Source organism: Loxodonta africana, chromosome 4 (genome assembly GCF_030014295.1).
Source record: "Loxodonta africana isolate mLoxAfr1 chromosome 4, mLoxAfr1.hap2, whole genome shotgun sequence".
NCBI classification, from domain to species: Eukaryota; Metazoa; Chordata; class Mammalia; order Proboscidea; family Elephantidae; genus Loxodonta; species Loxodonta africana.
Window position 1 is genome coordinate 78,280,382 of NC_087345.1, and position 19,712 is coordinate 78,300,093.

The 19,712-nt window shown below is 38.7% G+C and overlaps 1 pseudogene; it reads right to left on the minus strand.

The window, feature by feature from the left end:
* Positions 1 to 17,830: 17,830 nt before the first annotated feature.
* LOC100662919 (LRP chaperone MESD-like) lies at positions 17,831 to 19,009 on the minus strand (annotated as a pseudogene).
* Between the last annotated feature and the right edge of the window lie 703 nt (positions 19,010 to 19,712).

Genomic DNA, 19,712 nt, shown 5'->3' on the forward strand with positions numbered 1-19,712 from the left:
TTAAGAAATGCAACAAAAAATACATCAATTTTTCAAACAAATGGTTAAGCAGTATAAGCTTTTTAAGAGTTGCTTTTTCAAGTTGGAAAAATGGATAACCAAGCATTTCCTGAATTATCAAAGGAACATCAGCAGAATACATTTATATTATGTAAATTATATATAAACCCAGTGCTGTTGAGTCGATTCTGACTCATAGCGACCCTATAGGACAGAGTAGAACTGCCCCATAGAGTTTCCAAGGAGTGCCTGGCAGATTCGAACTGCCAACTCTTTGGTTAGCAGCCATAGCACTTAGCCACTACGCCACCAGGGTTTCCTAAATTATATATAGCATACTAGAAATACAGAATCAACAGCTTTATGGACAAGAAGGATGAAATCTTAAAACAATGAAAGTGGAACTACTGAATTGAGGAGCTAGAGTCTTAGAATCATGTCTGATCCTCTAACATAAGAAATGAAGAAGTCAAATAGTGAAGCTAGGTGATTTGTTGGGGGTCGTACATAGGGTAGGTGGCTATAGCCCTGGGACTAACCCAGGCATCCTGATTTTTAAAAACACTATTGTCTTTCCTAGATGCGTAGTCAACGTTCAACATAGCATTTACAGTGTTGCAGTTGTGTGTTCACTTCTCCAAAGGAATTTCAACACATTTCTAATAAACTAGTTTGTTTGGTGTCTTCATTTTTAAAGTTATACATTATAATGAATCACCTTTATAATGCATGTGTTGACATGTATAATTAACTATTTTTAGGTTAACTCTGTTACATCAGATTTTTTCTAGAAGTAATCATTATATTTCTGGAGATATGTCTTGAGTCCAAATAAAGCAGTATAGTATATTTCAGTAAAAATTATGATTCTCAGTTAGACAAACTAAATCATTAAAAGGTTACAAAACATATACAAACCACAGAAACATTAGAGTCAGGTCATTGCTTTCTTTCAAATTAGATTGCTTTCTACTTAACTACACATCAATTTAATTTTTAGTAACACAGAGGAAAACCACAAGAGCAACCCAGTGGCTTCAATTACCTACAGCAAACACTCACAAATGCCTGTTCTGGTGCTACAATGAAGGCTCTACCTTGAAGAAAATCCCCAGTATAATGAAGACATCAGATTTTGAATTCATGTAAGTAAACCTGATACTCTTTAAGATGGGGGAGTCCACTCTCTCTAGTTTTTGAGCTCTACCCAATTCTCTCATTTGTCTTTTATGTGTGACTTTTTATCTACAATGTTCACTTATCAGTTATAGACTTTTACAATTCAAAGAGGTCTCAAAGATTCTTCCCAATACAGGGATTTATTCAACATTGCAGATAGTCATCCAGCTTTTGCTTAAATACCTCAAACAAGAAAGAAAGCATGAATTCCTCTGGCAAAATTCTTACAAAGGCTCTGATATGGTGTGACAAGGAGGGCATATCATCTCTGTGGTTTTCTTCCTCCAAATCCATAACCACAATGCAACCACAAAAAAGCATCAGACAAACCCAAAAGGAAAGACGTGCTACAAAATACCCAACCCCTACTTTTCCAAAGTATCAAGCTCATGGAAAACTGTCACAGATGGGAGAAGACAGGAGACATGATGATTAAATGTAACGTAGTATCCTGGATTGGACATTGGGACAGACAAAAAAATACAGATATTAGTGGAAAAACTGGGGAAACCCAAACATTAATTTCTTAGTGTTGATAAATATACCATGGTATTATAAAATGTTAGCAATAAATAGTATATTACATAAGATATTAACATTAGAGGAAGCTGGGTAAAGATATATGGGAACTCTCTGTACTGGTTTTACAACTGTAATGGGTTGAATTGTGTCCCCCCAAAATATGTGTCAACTTGGGTAGGCCATGTGTGGTTGTCCTCTGTTTTATGATTCTCCTATGTGTTATAAAGCTTAATCTCTGCCTGTGGTTAAAAGGATTAGGGTGGGATGTAACAGTCTTGCTCAGGTCACCTCCCTGATCCAATGTAAAGGGAGTTTCCCTGGGGTGTGGACTATACCACCTTTTATCTCTTAAGAGGTGAAAGAGAAGCAAGCAGGGAGTTGGGAACCTCATGCCACCAAGAAAGAAGCACTGGGAGCAGAGTACATCCTTTAGAACCAGGGTTCTTGCGAAGAGAAGTTCCTAGTCCAGGGGAAGATTGACAAGAAGGACTTTCCTCCAGAGCCGACAGAGAGAGAAAACCTTCCCCTGGAGCTGAGGCCCTGAATTGGAACTTTTAGTCTACTAGACTGTGAGAAAATAAATTTGTTTTTGTTAAAGCCATCCACTTGTGGTATTTCTGTTATAGCAGCAGTAGATGACTAAGACAGCAACACTCTTCTAAAATTACTTCAAAATGAAGTTAAATAAAATATCTCAGAAAGATATTATTTCCCTTTTATGGTGAGGAAAGATGGAGAGTTAAAGAGTAAGTTTGTAACTTTCTTCCATCTATTCCTTACATGTTTTTGGTGTCTTAATCATCACATCTTGCTGAGACCCAGCAAAGAATGAGGGCTCAGACTCAGGAGTTACACAGCTCTGGTTTTGAACTTAATTTCTGCCACTCACAAACTTGGACAAATTTCCTAGGCTATGAAACATCATGGTGTCTGGCAGCATGTACTCAAAAGAACTGTTAGCCACTTACTGAATGCCCATGGAAGGTACAAAACCTGGCTTAGATAAGTTGAAACAGCCACACTAACAGCAGTCCCCCCTGTCCACTCCAATCAATCGGAGGGCTTTTGAAAAATAAAAATTCCCAGGCCTCACTGAATTTATATAAACCTCCCCAGGTAATTCAGATGTGCAGCCAAACTTGGGAGCCACTGTTCTTTAGTATTTAGAGCCTCACTGAGGGAGGGTTCTTTATACAGTGTTTCTTGAAAGTCAAGAATTTCAACCTAAGCCTCTGAATAAAGCACCAAAAGACCCTTTATAATAGGTAACATTGTACATAGTTCTACCTTCCCTGAGGGAGCAGTGGAAAAGGGGCATTTATATGTTATTTAAGGAAAAGTCTAACCGCAGGGATTTAATCTCCTAGCCAATTCTAAATGTTATTATATATTTATGTATTCTCATGGTAATCACTTTGTATTTAATCCTTTTGCTTTCATTTTTCAGTTTACTAGAGCCAAGAACATGCCCTTCAATTCAGCATGAGTTTGCTCATTTGATTACTTGGTTGTCATTTTTCAGAAAATAGTCATGACAATTTGGGCCCAGGTGGGAGAGCCTGCCTGGAACACAGGGCAGCATGAAAGCAATGAGTGAAGACAACCAAAAAAGACGGGACATTGAACAGCGGTTTACATTTTCACCCAGAGGCCAGGTCTGTTGGTTAATAAAGATAGAAGCCCTGGTGGCACAGAAGTTAAGAGCTTGGCTGCTAACCTAAAGGTCATTGTTCAAATTCATCAGCTGCTCCTTGAAAACCCTATGGGGCAGCTCTACTCTGTCCTATAGGGTCACTATGAGTCAGAATCGACTCAGCAACAGGTTTTCTTTTTTTATATATATTTTTTAAAAAGCCCTCACAAAATATACACATATGCTAAAAGTAAAACCTATGAAAGCTGCAACCGGTGTAAGGTGGAAACTGACAGAGAAGGAAAACTCAAAATATTTTCCACTAATAGAGAGTGATAGGAAAGTGGTAACACTGTACCCTCTCAAAGGTGGAAAACTTACTAGACTTGGAAAAACAAGGCAGTCTCATCAAGTTCCGGCTTTCACGGGTTTCATTGTATATGTTTCAGTATGTATACACACGTACATATATATATGCATAAACAGATAGAGCCACATCAAATGAATGATTTTCTGACAGAGTCCAAGGAAGGGTGGATAACAAGATAGAATAAGAGGATCCTACCAGAGGGCGAGGGAAACACAGAGAGTAAACTAAATAAGGTCAGAGTCTGAGGATGGAGTTGATAAGACCAGGATGAAAAAAGGGAAGCACTAAGCAAGGGAAGAGTGAACAGCAGGTGGGTTAACAAAGGAAGCAAACACTTCATTTTCAGCGACTGAGTGACTCCATCACTTAAGCTCCATTCTCATCATTGCTTGTGGAGGCCTCATTCTGCCTTTATTTTATAATGTACCTTGAAATTCTCATATTCATGTTAAATGCCACTTTGGAACAGAACTTTATTTTATTTTATGTGTGTTACAAAGAAGTCTGTAAGAATTGTGATTAAAAACAATATCCTGTGTTATGCCTTTTAATTACCTGTACATTGTTGCAACCTTTGGCCTAATTTCTCTTCTTGCCATGTCCCCCTAAAAAGCTGTGAACATAGTTTATTCAAAATCAATGGGCACTCCACATGTGGATTAGCTCCAGGGGTTTCATACAAAGCTAAGGCAGAGACCTATTAATGAACAAAGGTCAGGCTTGAGTTAGAGAATGGTTTTCCCATTGCTTAGCCTCCTGCCTTCTCTCATGACATGATAAAATCTCCTAAAATTTAAGACATTCCCATTAGTTAAATTTTAAAAATGATTTCAAGTATACATGTATATGTGGTACTTTTTTTCCAAACTGACTTGGACTCAATTTCCTTATAGAAAAATGTGACATTAAAAGGGCTTCATGGCAAGTAATAGTTCTACTCCTAGAAATCTGTCCTAAGAAAATTATCAGAAATGCTAAGTTTTATGTTAAAATAAGTTCATCATAGTATTATTTATAACAACAAAGATTGGGAAACAGTCTAAATGCATATCTGTTGTTAGCTGCCATTGAGTCAGTCCCCAACTCATGGCAACCCCGTGTGTTACAGCGCAGAATTGCTCCATAGGGTTTTTGGGCAGTAATTTTTATGGAAGCAGTCCACCAGGCCTTTCTACCATGGAGCCACTGTGTGGGTTCAAACTGCCAACCTTTAGGTTTCCAGCTGATCACAAAATTGCTTGTGCCACCCAGGCACCTAAATGCATGGATGAAAGGGGATAATTACATATATTGGAATACAGTCATGTAATGTTGCCTTAAAACAAACAAACCCGTTGCCATCAAGTCGATTCCAACTCATAGCGACCCTACAGGACAGAGTAGAACTGCCCTACAGAGTTTCCAAGGAGCAAATTGTCGACCTTTTGGTTAGCAGTTTTTACTACTACACCACTAGGGTTTCCATTGTTACATTAAGTAACTACTTAAATTATATTTATAAAGAATTCTTAACATGGGAAATCCTTATGGTAATAAGTGTGTAAAAAAGAAAAAAGCAGGATGCTACATTGTTTATAAAGCATGAAAAATTAGTATAAATGAACACGTATATGAGGCAGCCAAACTGAAAAACCAAACCTGTTGCTGTCAAGTCAATTTCAACGCATAGCAGAAGGTAAAAATCAAGAGTTCTGGCTCTGAGGTAAGACTGCTTGAATCTGAATCCAGGCACTCACCACATCATTCTGCGTGCTCTTGGGTCAGGTTACTTAACCTCTCTCTGTCTTAGTTCCCTGTATAATGGAAATAGTAATATTAACTACCCCTATTATAATATCTTTGTGACTATCAATAAGGAAGTATATACAAAGCATGTAAGGTAGTGCCTGGTTCATAATTCTCAATAAATGTTAGCTGCTATTTTTATTATGTTACTATTATTAACATGTGTTAAAATACAGGAGGGAAGAAGACCCAAATGTTCACAGTAGTTACCTCTACATAAAAAACTGTTGCCATCAAGTCAATTCCGACTCATAGTAACCTGATAGGAAAGAGTAGAACTGGCCCATAGAGTTTCCAAAGCTGTAATCTTTGGAAGCAACTACATCCTTCTCCCAAGGAGCAGCTGGTGGGCTAGAACTGCAGACCTTTGAGTTAGTAGCTGAGTGCTTAACCACTGTGCCACCAGGACTCCTGCCTCTATACAATGAGTTTAATATGGGGGGGATTAGTTTCTTTTTATATTTTTCCATTTTTTTACATAAGTTTAGAACAAGAGGCATGCCAGGCTTTTAAAAATGACAAAAAATAAAATCACCTGCAGCGAACTTTTTAAAAAAAAAAATTGCTGTGACAATTTTCAAACCTTGAAATGCTCAAGTGTACACACTACAGCAATCCCCACTGCAAATGAGGAACACAGGACACACACTGCCTTCTAACACACTGGGGTTATTTCTAAGTTACTGACCTCAGCTTCATAGAATAAGAAGGGTTTCCCCAAGTGCTGAGCTATAATTTTAGTCTGTTCTTGCCCACATAATTGTTGAAGTTAGACCAACCCATTCCTAATTGATGCACTTTATTTATGTCTTCTCTTTGAAGGAATACCCTTAAATATAACATAGTCAGGACTGGGTATTGGTTTGTTTTGTTTAGTTGTGCTAGGTCTCTGTAATCATAAAACATCATTCTAATAAAAGACAAAGATCCATAGTATAGAAAAGATTTTCCAATTCTGAAACAAAACGCTATCAACCCAAAGTAAGGAAGTAGGATTATTACCACCGGCAAAAAAATGAAAAACTCTCCTGGGATTTAGATACTGAGAGTGACACATCTTAATTTGTTTCACAAGCTGCCACCCTTAAGAGTGTAAATAAGATTTGATAAGACCTCTAAGATTTCCAAATCTTTGAGTTATTTGTTCCTTCAGTCCAACTACCTAACACTCTCTGAAGAGCTCAAATTTCCACCCTGGGAATCCCATGTCATGTTTAATTCAATTGATACATAGAGAACGTCCCCTTCTAAGAAAGCCTTAAAGGATCAATTTCAAAAGGATCTTTTCATATGTTTTATATTTAAATCTATAAAACTAGAACCACCAACTTCTGGGACAAATAATAGACCAGTTCTAAGATAGGTTTGTTTGTTTCTTTTTTTTTATTATTACGGATGCATTACTCGGGACATGGTACATTGTACCGTGCAAATGTTAAAAGCTGAAGAAGTACTTCAAACTAATTCTCTTGACAAAGGGGATAATTACAAAATAAGCCAATTATACAGCTGGTTTTTAAGATCACAGTTGAGGCAAGCGGAAGCAGTATTTCACTTATTTGGCAGCTAAATCCTGTTACATATGTAGGTAACAAAACTTTCAAACAGATTCAGATTAGACCATGCACAGTAATAAGATGGGCCTACTGCTTGAGGCAAAATACAATAAAACGTATATAGTGAAACCTGTGAGAGCCGGAACTCGACAGGACTGCTTCGTTTTTTCTGAGTCTCACTGGTTTTCTGCCTTTGACATGGTGGCTGTCTTACCACTTTTCTATCGCTCTCTATTAGTGGAAAATATTTGAATATTCCTTCTCTGACAGGTTTCCGCCTTACACAGATTCTGGCTTTTGCAAGTTTTACTGTGCTTTTAAGAAAAAAAAGGGAAAGAAAGAAAGAGCGTCCACAGAAGACCACACGTTTGATATAAGTTGGCAACCACACACCATAGGATGAAATGCTAGAATTCAAACCAGAAAGCCTATTTCTAGCCTGTGTTGTGTTGTCAAGCAGCTCTATGACTCTGGGCAAGTTATTTCATCCCTCTGAGCCTTGTTTTCATTTGAGCGTGTGTGTGTGTGTGTGTGTGTGTGTGTGTTTTCCTCCATTCCAAAAAGAAAGGCTTGGGGTAATATGTGCAAAATATGCAATATGTGCTTAAAGTATATGTAAGTGAAATTAACTTTTTCTCTATTACTGCATCATGGATTAAAAAAAAAAAAAGGTAGATGGATTTTTACCAAATTTGGAGGACATTTTACATAATCTAAGATACAAGCTCACTAGAATATTCACTTTGGAACCCTAGTGACACTTTAAAAGTAAGACAGTCTCTGCTGCCAAAGGATTGAGAGGAAATAGACTGTGATATCAAAGTCAAAAGGGCAGACAATCCAACTTTCAGTAGTTGATTAGTGATAAGGTGCTTCTTACTGGGAAACTCCAACAGCTAGTCAAGGGTAAAGGGCAAGAGGAATTAATCCAAGGAGTGCTAATGGTTTTCTGAAACAATGCCAGATTAGTTCTAACATACATGTGAATTTGTATATAGACAGGTAGATAGACAGACAGACAGATAGATAGATCAATATATATACATACGGTGGGGAGGGAGAGAACTACTGCTTCAACATACATTTGCAAAGCACTTCAGGGTAGTTGCCTCAGAGCAAGAGGTATCCCTATCTGTCTTAGTTATCTAGTGCTGCTATAACAGAAATACAAATGGGTGGCATTAGCAAATAGAAGTTTATTCTCTTACAGTCTAGTAGGCTAGAAGTCCGAATTCAGGATGCCAGTTCTGGGGGAAGGCTTCTTCTCTCTGTCAGCCCTGGAAGAAAATCCTTGTCTTCAATCTTCCTTGGTCAAGGAGTTTCTCAGTACAGGGACCCCAGGTCTAAAGGATGAGCTATTCTCTCGGCTCTTGTTTCTTGGTAGTATGAGACTCACATGTCTGTCTGCTCCCTTCTCTCTTTTATATCACAAAAGAGAGTGACTCAAGATATAACCTAATCTTGCAGATTGAGTTCTGCCTCATTAAAATAACTGTCTCTAATCCCATCTCATTAACATCACAGAGGTAAGATTTACAACACATAGGAAAATCATGGTAGATTACAAAATGATGGACAATCACACAATACTGGGAATCGTGGACTAACCAAGTTGACACACATTTTTTGGGGGGGACACAATTCAGTCCATAAAACTATTCATTCCATGTAACTCCACCCCCACCCCAAGACATTCTCTAGTACCAGTACCAGTTGCCATGGTGTCGATGCCAACTCATGGCAACCCCATGTGTGTCGGACTAGAACTGTGCTGCATAAGGTTTTCAATGGCTGGGTTTTTCAGTAAGTTGCCAGACCTTTCCTGTAAGGAATCTCTGAATAGACTCAAACTTCCAATCTTTCAGTTAGCAGCCAAGTACATTGTTTGCACCATCCAAGGACTCCTAGATTTTCTTGAGGACCTCTTTATCCACATCTTATACTCATGTATTTCCAATCATTTCTTCTTCTCTAGCTCCTTTTTTACTCTCTGAAAGCATGCTATGTATCTCTTCCCTGTCTAAAAGACGCTACACCTTATATCTACTAAAGTCCTTGAAAGGGAGGTCTATATTTGTGGTTACTGCAGACTCATCTCCCATTCACTACTCCACTACTCAACTTACTACAATTGAACTTTTAGTCCTATCCTTCTACCAAAGTACCAATGACCCTCCCAAAAGCCGAAACAGTGGCTACCTCTCAGTCCTTGTCCTGGCCTCACTGCAGCATTTGATGCTACTTGACCTACTCTTTTTGGGATATTGTACCCACCACCATGGTTTTCACCACCACCTCCACATTGATCTTTATCACTGGCCTGATCTCACTTATGAGGTCCCATCAGAAGATTTATCTGGTGATTGATTATTTTGCTCTGGATGTAACAAAGACATCTGAGATACAAAATCTATACCCATGATCTTTCCCTAAACCTGCTTGTTAGCTTTGCTCCAATAATCAGTTGGTGACACCACCATTCACACAGTCACTCAAACCAGTAGTTCCCTGGGAGTCATTCTCTTTCTTTCCTTCAAACTCAGTTGAACCCTAAATAGTTTTTACTTTCCATGTCTAACTCCATTCCCAATGTCCTCAACAGCTCACAGAAGACATATAGTATTAGTCTCTGAAGTAGATTCCACGTCCCCAGTCTCACCCACTCAAGCCCATTTTTTCTACCCGAGTTTCTCAAGGTTCTAGCCTTGGCTCTGTTTCCACTTTGGGATCTTTTCCTGGAGATTCCATACACTTTCAGAGTTGCAGTGATTACACATCACAAAGTAGTTTCCCTACTAATAATCACTAGCCCCAACTTCTGCTTCAGACATTAGTGTAAAATTACCAGCTGTCTGCTGGATATTCAGTATTTACCAAACTCAACAAATTTTCGTCTCTAAAAATCTCCTCCTCCTTTTACATTCTTCATTTGGGTTAATTGCAACACTCGACATGTTCTAAACTGAATTGAATTATCTTCCTCCCCAAACCTGCTCCTCCTCTTCTCTTGGATAATGCATTTGACTCTGTGGAAAAGAATCATCCTCAGCCCCTCCTTCATGATCATCAGCCACATCACGGGGCGAGACACTGTTGATTACAACCCTTAAATGTTTCTCTCAACTACATTCTTGCTTTTTTCTTTCAGTTGCCTATTTATTCGTTCTTTTCTACTATGAAAGTGATTTAACTGGAAACCCTGGTGGCATAGTGGTTAAGTGCTACAGCTGCTAACTGAAGGGTCAGCAGTTCGAATCCGCCAGGCACTCCTTGGAAACTCTATGGGGCAGTTCTACTCTGTCCTATAGGGTTGCTATGAGTCAGAATCGACTCGATGGCACTGGGTTTGGTTTTTTGTTTTTTATGTAAGATCCATAATTAGAAAAAGGAAAAAAATCTCACCAACCTGACTAAGCCATTTGTTAGCATTCTGGTGTATTTCTTTCTGATCTTTTTAAAATATAATCATAATTATAATGCACATGCAACTTACATTCTGCATATGCCAATTAATATTTTTATCATTTTTTTCATGATGCTACATAAAAAAACCAAACCCGCTGCTATCGAGTCGATTCCGACTCACAGAGACCCTGTAGGGCAGAGTAGAACTGCTCCTTAGAGTTTCCAATGAGCGCCTCATGGATTCGAACTGCTGACCTTTTGGTTAGCAGCTGTAGCACTTAACCACCACACCTCTAGGGTTTCTTGTTACTACATATGCTGCGATAATTTACCTCCTGCATGTTCTATATGTATTTTACAGCTTCCCTAAAATTAATTATTTTGGGACACCTTTAGTCTGATGTGCTTGCTAAACTTCCATAAAAAAAAAAAAAAAAACTTCCATAGGCAGTTGGAAATTTGAAAGATATTCATAAGGAAATGTCTAGCAAACAGATGGATCTTTTGAAGAATATTTTAAACTTATCTAAGTTATATCTGCATGCAAAAGCTGAATAATGAATAAGGAAGGCTCAAGAAGAATTGATGCCTTTGAATTGTGGTGTTGGTGAAAAATACTGACTATACCATGGACTGCCAAAAGAACAATCTGTCTCAGAAGAAGTACAACCAGAACGCTCCTTAGAAGCAAGGATGACGAGACTACATCTCACATACTTTGGACATATTATCAGGAGGGATCAGTCCCTGCAGAAGTGCATCATGCTTAGTAAAGTAGAGGGTCAGCAAGAAAGAGGAAGACTGTCAATGAGGGATTGACACAGTGACTACAACTATGGGCTCAAGAATAGCAACAATTGTGAGGATGGTGCAGGACCGGGCAGTGTTTCATTCTGTTGTGCATAGGGTTGCTACGAGTCAGAACTGACTTGACGGCACCTAACAATCAGTTATACCAGGAAATATTTATCAGGTTTTTTATATTTACATTGGTCAGTCAGGGAACGTAAGTATTGTTAACAGATTCTCAAATCAAACTGACCAAGAATGTTAGTATGTTAACACAAATTCTCACTTTATCTTGGTCTCTCAGTAGAATCTCCTACACTGGAAGACATTTAAAGTCCTCTTTCACCCGAGAACCACAGAATGAAGTTTAAAATATGGGCTCCAGAATCAGAGATCTAAGTTCAAAATGCACGTTCTTCATTTACCTAGCTGGTGACTTTGGGTCAATTTATTCAGCTTTTTTTTTACCTCAGTTTCCTCATCTATAAAATGGCAATAATAATAGCAATCACTATATAATGTTAAGAGAATCAAGAGATGGTAATAAGACATACCAAAAACCACATAGGAAGTTCTTAATCAAGTGTCTAGGACAGCTAGCACTGAAAAGTACTGGACATTAACATCAATTCTCAATCCTGGCGAGTACATTTTGGACTCTGTCATTGATGTTCTTGTTGCTATGAAGTTAATAAGCCTGCCTGTCACAATCCTCTATCCTTCATTCATCATTGAGAGGTAGCAAATAGTCTGAATGGATAATGATTCCAACTCATTCCACCACTGACCCTAACTTGTGTCACTCTTTAGAGAGAGCTGCAGGCATCTAACAATTTGATTCACTTTTACAATGGTACCATAGTCCACCAAACTGATGCTGAGGTTGGCTCCTCTCTACATATCTCTTGACAGGCAGAACATGCATTTAGATCATTTATTTTGTTTATGAGATGACAAGAAGTTGCTTTGACTGTATTTTACCAAACCGGACTTTTTTTTAAGTTGCTGAGATTGAATGTATCAGTGCTTTTAATCTCACGCAAACATGGCTTCAGTCACCAGTTATTTTCCCCTAGTTTTGAATGAAGTGGTGACATCTTCTTGCTAAATTTTTCTAGTAAACAAGTTCCTAGGCAAGAATATCCAATATTCCATGTGTATTTTCATGATCTTTTTCTCTTCTCATTATGTACTTATGTTGACATATGAAAATCTACGTAAGAGCAAGTATGAGGCTGGCAGTACACCAGCCATGTTGAATAAACAAGGGGCTGTGCCAAAGGGCCAAGACTGCCATCTTCAGTAACAGAGGCAGTTAACTAACTCCCAGCGTGGATATATTAGGCAAAGCAGGAACTAACCTCTGCTTTTAGAGTATCTCCTTATTTAGGCATACTTCCAGTTCCCACTCAGCTAAAGAAAACAAGAGATTCGGGTCTTCGGTCCAGCTAAAACCGGTCTTGGACCAGCTCAGGCCTCCTGAACTGTGTAATCCTGATGATTGCTCCTCAGACAACTTATTGACCTCAGAGGACAAAAAACACACCCCCGTTTACACTCCGGACGTGGGCAAAATGCCATCTTTGTAGCACCCCTTTCAGACTGAACAGGCATAGAAGACTGGATAGTCCCAAGAATGCCCTTTCATGTCAAACCAATCAGCAAGCTGGCCCCACCCTGGGGTGCTCCTGAGGACCCCAGGCCCGATTTACTTTAACCGTATAAACCCCTTGGGCTATTGTTCGGGGAGACACTTTGGCAACCCAAGTCCCGAGTTCCGGTGTTCTCCTTTACTGTGCAAGCTAAATAAAGCTTCTTTGGCTTTCATCAGCTCCCTGTTTCTTCACAGCCGCGCCAAGCAGACCTTTGACTGTCAGGTTACAAGTGAATAAAAACAAAATATAATTAGAAGTGTTCAACCCACCCCCAGTTTTAAAAGGTTAGCAATATTCTTAGGAAAACTTTACTTTTTAACTTTTGTAAAACAGCAAAACCATTTGCAAATAAAGCCCTATATACATGCTATGTTGATGATTAGTAATTTACCATTAAAATATTACAAATATGGCAATTAACTGATCACCTGCTTGATCAGTTGGAGAAAATAACTAGAGATATTTTTCAGGTTTTTATAGAGAAGCAAACTTTTCAATTTATTTGTCTTTGTAGTCTTTTAAAATATTTCTAAAGTTAACCTCTTACAGCTCTATATGGCCTCAAGCTTTAAACAATGTAACTCAAAAGTCAATTAAGATTGAAACAGTATCTCCATAAAAATAATAAATAATTCAAAGGTAATATTTCAAGTTTCACCTTAAAGGTTCTATGTATTTTTCTCCCAAGGCAATGCATATTTTAAAAATTCTCAAGTAACCCCCATTCATATAGTTAAGACATGACTTTATCATTCTTATTATTAAATGGAAAAAAATGTTTTTTGAACCATTAAAGGTTGAATGCACCCTATAAAAAAAAAATCAGGAAATTCAGCCATTAACAGCTTGATTTGGGCTTTATAGGCAGTTGGTTTAAATTATTTACTCCAGAGACATTCTTCCTTCATTTGCAACGGCCTTCACTCTCCTTCCTCTCACCCATTCTATTTTCAAGTTATAAAAATAACTCACAGGAAAGAGAAGCTTGGGATTCAGAATTCAAATGCATGTAAATACAGCTTTTACCCATTTATCCCTTGCAAATGGCTAAGAGTAAAGTATGTGTGCTCAGCTTGTATTTTCTCTCAAGAAACACCCCAAATCATACAAGTGTGAGATGTATTCTGTGAAAGCACAACTAGCCTTACTAAGCAAATTTGTCCCCCTCAAAAGTGATTCAGAGAAAATAGATCTATCAAAGTATGAGTGAAAATAAGTTCAACTATATTATCCACTGTGCCTCTAAAGTGACAGAGGAAGAGAACACCACCAGCAGAGCAAAGCAGGAAACATTATAAACAGGCCAAGATACCGTTAGAGAAAAAATTTAGTAGTTTGTTTTTTTTTTAAGATATAGTTGTTCCTCATTTTTCTTTTATCATTGTATTTTTGTTGTCTACCACTTGCAAGTTTTTATTCTCTGCCATCTATAAAATAAAAAAAGGTAAGTAGAATCTTTTCGTGTTCTGGTCAGCTACTATTTGCTTGGTGACAGGCATTCAGTCATTATTGATAAAATAATATTAATATGAACTATTTTTCACTATTTTACATCAAGATAAATGCTGTTCAACATTTCTTAGAGATATCTATAACAAATTTTTTTTTTTTTTTTGCTATTTTGTTCATTCCAGTAAATATTTCATTTAGGCTTCTCTGCAGGCAAAATTACTTGGCCATATCACTCAAAAAGTACTTACGTTAGTGTTTTCCTCATTTTCTTAAATATTTTCAAGAAGTACTCAGAAAAATACAAAAAAGACTAAACCGTTGACAACAACAAAAATTCCCTAGGCTTATCCATTCATCCCATCATTTCTACCCAAGATCTTTACATCCTTCCCTCAGAAAGTCTCTTGAATTTACTCTTCTCTCCAATTACCTGACCACTGCTCCTTAATAATGGAGTACTGTAATCTCCTAACTATTCTGTTATTACTTTCCTCCTCTTCTGGTTAGCCGGAAAGATCTTCCTAAATCATTACTTACCTTGACCATACACTGTAGTTGAATTGATAATCTATCACAAAATACATCAATATCACATATCCAAGAGTATGTTGTTCTTATTATGTGGTGTTGAGTCGGTTCCAACTCATATCAATCCTAGGCACAAGAGAACAAAAACACTGCCTGGTTCTGCACCATCCTCACAATCGTTGCTATGTTTAAGCCTTTTGCTGCAGCCACTGTGTCTGTCAGTCCCTCTTGTTGAGGGTCTTCCTCTTTTTTGCTGACCCTTTACTTTACCAAGTATGATGTCCTCCTCCAGGGACTGAACCCTCCTCATAACATGTCCAAAGTACATGAGACAAAGTCTCGCCATCCCTGCTTCTAGGGAGCATTCTGGCTGTACATCTCCAAAGACAGATTTGTTCGTTCTCTGGCAGTCCATGGAATATTCAATATTCTTTGTCAACACCCTAATTCGAATGCATCAATTCTTCTTTAGTCTTCCTTACTCATTGTATAGCTTTCACATGCACATCAGGTGATTGAAAATAGCATGGCTTGGCTCAGGCATACTTTAGTCCTCAAAGCGACATCTTTGCATTTTAACATTTTAAAGAGGTCTTTCACAGCAGATTTGTCCAATGGCAATACGACATTTGTTTTCTTGACTGCCGCTTCCGTGGGTTTTGATTGTGGATCCAAGTAAAATGAAATCCTTGACAACTTCAACCTTTTCTCAGTTTATCATGATGTGGCTTATTGGTTCAGTTGTGAGGATTTTTGTTTTCTTTATGTTGTGATGTAATCCATACTGAAGGCTGTGGTCTTTGATCTTCATCAGTAAGTGCTTCAAGTCCTCTTCACTTTCAATAAGCAAGGTTGTGTCATCTCTGTATCGTAGGTTGTTAATGTGTCTTCCTCTAATCCTGATGCCATGTTCTTCACATAGTCCAATTCCAACTCGCAGCAACCCTATAGGACAAAGTAGAACTGCCCCCATAGGGTTTGCAAGGATCAGCTGGTGGATTCAAACTGCTGACCTTTTAGTTAGCAGCTGTAGCTCTTAACCACTACACCACTAGGTTTTTGTCCTCTACATTAGAGTTCAGCGAATGACAACATGAAGGCCAAATCCAATATGCTCCCTATTTTTGTAAATAAAGGTTTATTGGAACACAGCCACATTCATTTGGTTACGTATTGTCTACGGCTGCTTTTGCGCTACCATTGCACAGCTGAGTAGTTATAAGAGTTTTCATGGCCTGCAAAGCTTGAACTATTTACTATCTAGTTGTCATGGATTTACTATCTAGTCGTCATGTTAAGCCATGATTCCCAGTATTGTGTGGTTGTCCTCCATTTTGTGATTGTAATTTTCCTACGTGTTGTAAATCTTAATCTCTGCCAGTGGTTCATGAGGCAGGATTAGATAATGTTAAAGAAGATTAAGATGGGATGTAACACCCTTACTCAGGTCACATCCCTGATCCAATGTAAAGAAACTTTCCCTGGGGTGTAGCCTGTACCATCTTTTATCTTACAAGAGATGAAAAGAAAGGGAAGCGAGCAGAGAGAGGGGGACACCAAGAAAGCAGCACCAGGAGCAGAGCCTGTCCTTTGGACACAGGGTCCCTGCACAGAGAAGATCCTAGCCCAGAGGAAGATTGATGAGAAAGACCTTCCTCCAGAGCTGACACAGAGAGAAAGCCATCCCCTGGAGCTCACACCCTGAATTTGAACTTCTAGCCTACTTTACTGTGAGAAAATAAATTTCTCTTTGTTAAATCCATCCTCTTGTGGTATTTCTGTTATAGCAGCACTAGAAAACTAAGACACTGGTCTTTTACAGAAAAAATTTACCAACTCCTAAACCAAAAACCTCTTGCCATTGAGTTGATTCCAACTCATAGCGACCCTATAGGACAGAACAGAAATGCCCTGTAGGATTTCCAAGAATCTCCTGGTGGATTCGAACTGCCAGTCTTTTTGTTAGCAGCCTGAGCTCTTAGCCACTGCTCCACCAGGGCTGGCCTGCATTATTTCAAACACTCAGTATGTTCTGATGTTTAAAATCTTTGTCAATATGGTGGATAGGAAATATCTTGTGGTTTTACATGCAAATAGACTAAATTGGATTTGATTTGATTACTAATGATGATGATCATCTCTTGATTTGTTTATCACCTTTCCCTATTTCCTCTTCTGTGAAATATCTATTCATGCCTTTTGCCAATATTTCTTTTCTTTCTTTTTTTGAAGCCGGTAAATGTACATTATTAAAAAAAAGAAATTGTTAACAGTGGCTTCCAACGGACAAAGGAGTGGGGACAAGTTGGCATGTATTTTCCACTTTCTACCATTTTTTACCATTCAATTGTCTACCCAGGTACATGTGTTACTTTTAAGTTTTTTGTAAATCACAACTGAATTTTTTCAAACAATTCAGTTTTAAAATGGCTCCTGTATATAAATTCTATGACATTTATTCAGAGTAGACTCCAACTCGTCCACAGCAAAACAAGACATTAAAGGTAGCACATCACGTTAGCACCATACAAAATGATATGGTTTTAGGCACTTTAACAAAGAAAAATGTTTAGAAATAAATGAGGTCATCCAGTCCTCTGCCACACCCTGAAAGAACTCTGCTGATTCGCAATTTACACTTTAAAATTGTCACATTAAATGGAACATCTGAACCCTCGGCACCACCATTATTTTTTCCTAACTTGAGGAAACAGACCAGAACCAAGCCTGAACTTTACAGACCACGTAAAACCTGCCAGGTACCAAGAGTTCTCTTTAACTGGCGAGAGGGATTCAAGTCAACAAAATTCAAAGTAAATACTTAAGATTTCCAAGTTGTATTATTTTTTGTTCTCTGCACTTTCCACATAGATTTTGAATTTACACATCCTGATTGTATACTTAGATTTTAGGGCTCCCTGCAGTGCTCTGATGGCATGTTCTAATTCCACACCTAGACATGCTCTCTACATCAGATAGTCGTGAAAACGATGTTGGTAGCATGATGAGTCTGATTCACTTATGTTAGGAGTTTTAAAAGCTTGTCTGATTAGAATCTGGTATCCTTTTGCTTAATATAAAATATGAAGCCCTGACCCAGCAGGTCATCCAATCAGGGCAGGTACAACGAAGAGGGAGTGGTCCTAATGCTGTGTTCACAGGGCGGGAAGTCCACAGTAAAATTAATGACTTGCCAAATTTAAGCGGGGGAAAAGCAACACACTCAAGTTTCCATTTAAAGTGATTTTGAGGCAAACATTAATTTGTCAGTGTCCAACGTTAATTAGAAAATTTCTGTCTTCTCACTTGAAGCCTTTTAAATGGTAATTCTTATATTGAGCACAAACTGGTCATGTGGCAGACTCTTCTAGAAGAAACTAGAATTTCATCCAGTACACTGTTTCCCAAGCCTGCCTCCACTCTCACCAGCCCATGCTCAGCTCTCTGTGTCCTACTGCTCACTCACAGGGCACCATGGTTGCCCCATTCTAGGTCTTCTCTTTTATTCCCAGCCCCACTGTCTCCCTTTGAAGCCGGAGACTTCGGATCTTCCCCTTTCTTTTCCCTCTTGCTTGGCTTTTTCTCTTTACCTCCTTCTCCTTTGACAGTGTATACCTGTTCCTCCAGAGTTAAATCGGCACACCCGTGTTACTGACCAAGAAGTCTTTGCTCACCCACCATGAAAATGGCACAGTCAAATCCCACAATAAACTCTGGACTTTGTAGTTGGCCCTGAAAAACTGCCTTGTCACAGGCTGGTGATTTCCTTCATCTCCTTCTCAGTGGGGCTTCCTGAGACGGTAACAAACATCATCAGTCTTGCCTATTTTAATAATTTTCAGTGTGCTTTCAGGCTTGCCCAGATTGATTTGTGAGAAGTCGATAGGTGCTGAAGGTCTTTTGTGATTTGGAAGGTCTCCTTTCATGTGATCATCGTTCTCCCACTGTTCCAGGAACCCCGTCATGCCCGCATCACTGTAAATGCGAATATCCTTCTTTGGGGCGACGGTAGCCTCACTGGGTGCTCCAGCCGGGTGCGCAGTGGTGCAAACCCAAGGTGGTAGCAGCCTCAGTAACAGAAGGTCAGAAGAGAAAGCAGGAGCACGGCCACGCCTGCCCAGCTGGAGACCGCCATCTTGGCCTTGCAGCACCACCCCGGGGCGGAGACTGGACCTGCCCTACAACCTGGGATGGTCCCGGCCCCGCCGCCGGCCTGAGTATTTCTGTTAGGTTTCACTTTGTTTTCTTTTCTTTTCGAGCCATAGGAGTTCTTGATACGTTCTGGTCAGCATTCCTTTTTCAATGGCATGTCTTGGGAATGTCCTATTTCCTGACTGATCTTTTACTTTTTGTTGGTGTTGTTGTTTGTTTTTGATATTTATTGCTGAACAGAAGTTCTTTACTTATATGCAGGTTAAATATTTTAAGAAAGGTTTCCATACCCCAGCACCATAAGGATATTCTATTATACCTTCTTCTCCAAGTACCTTTTTTAAAAATATTGCATTCTACACTTAAGTCTTTAACCCACCTGGGATTGATTTTTGTGTATAAGGTTCCAATTTTTTTTTCCCCCCACAAGGATCATCACTTTTCCCTGCACCATTTGTTAAGTTATTCTTTTCTTTCCCCTGATTTACAATGACTGTAATTCCAAGTAGAAAAGGTCAGTGTCTAGGTTCTTTATTTGGTCCCAGTGGTCTAATTGTCCTTCATTATGTGACACTATCTGGTTGGGCAAGTAGCCCCACAGTGATCATCTCTGCTGTTCCATACAGTTTTAAGCATTAGTTTGTCCAATTTCATGAAAAAACCTGTTGGAATTACTTCAAGTTTTT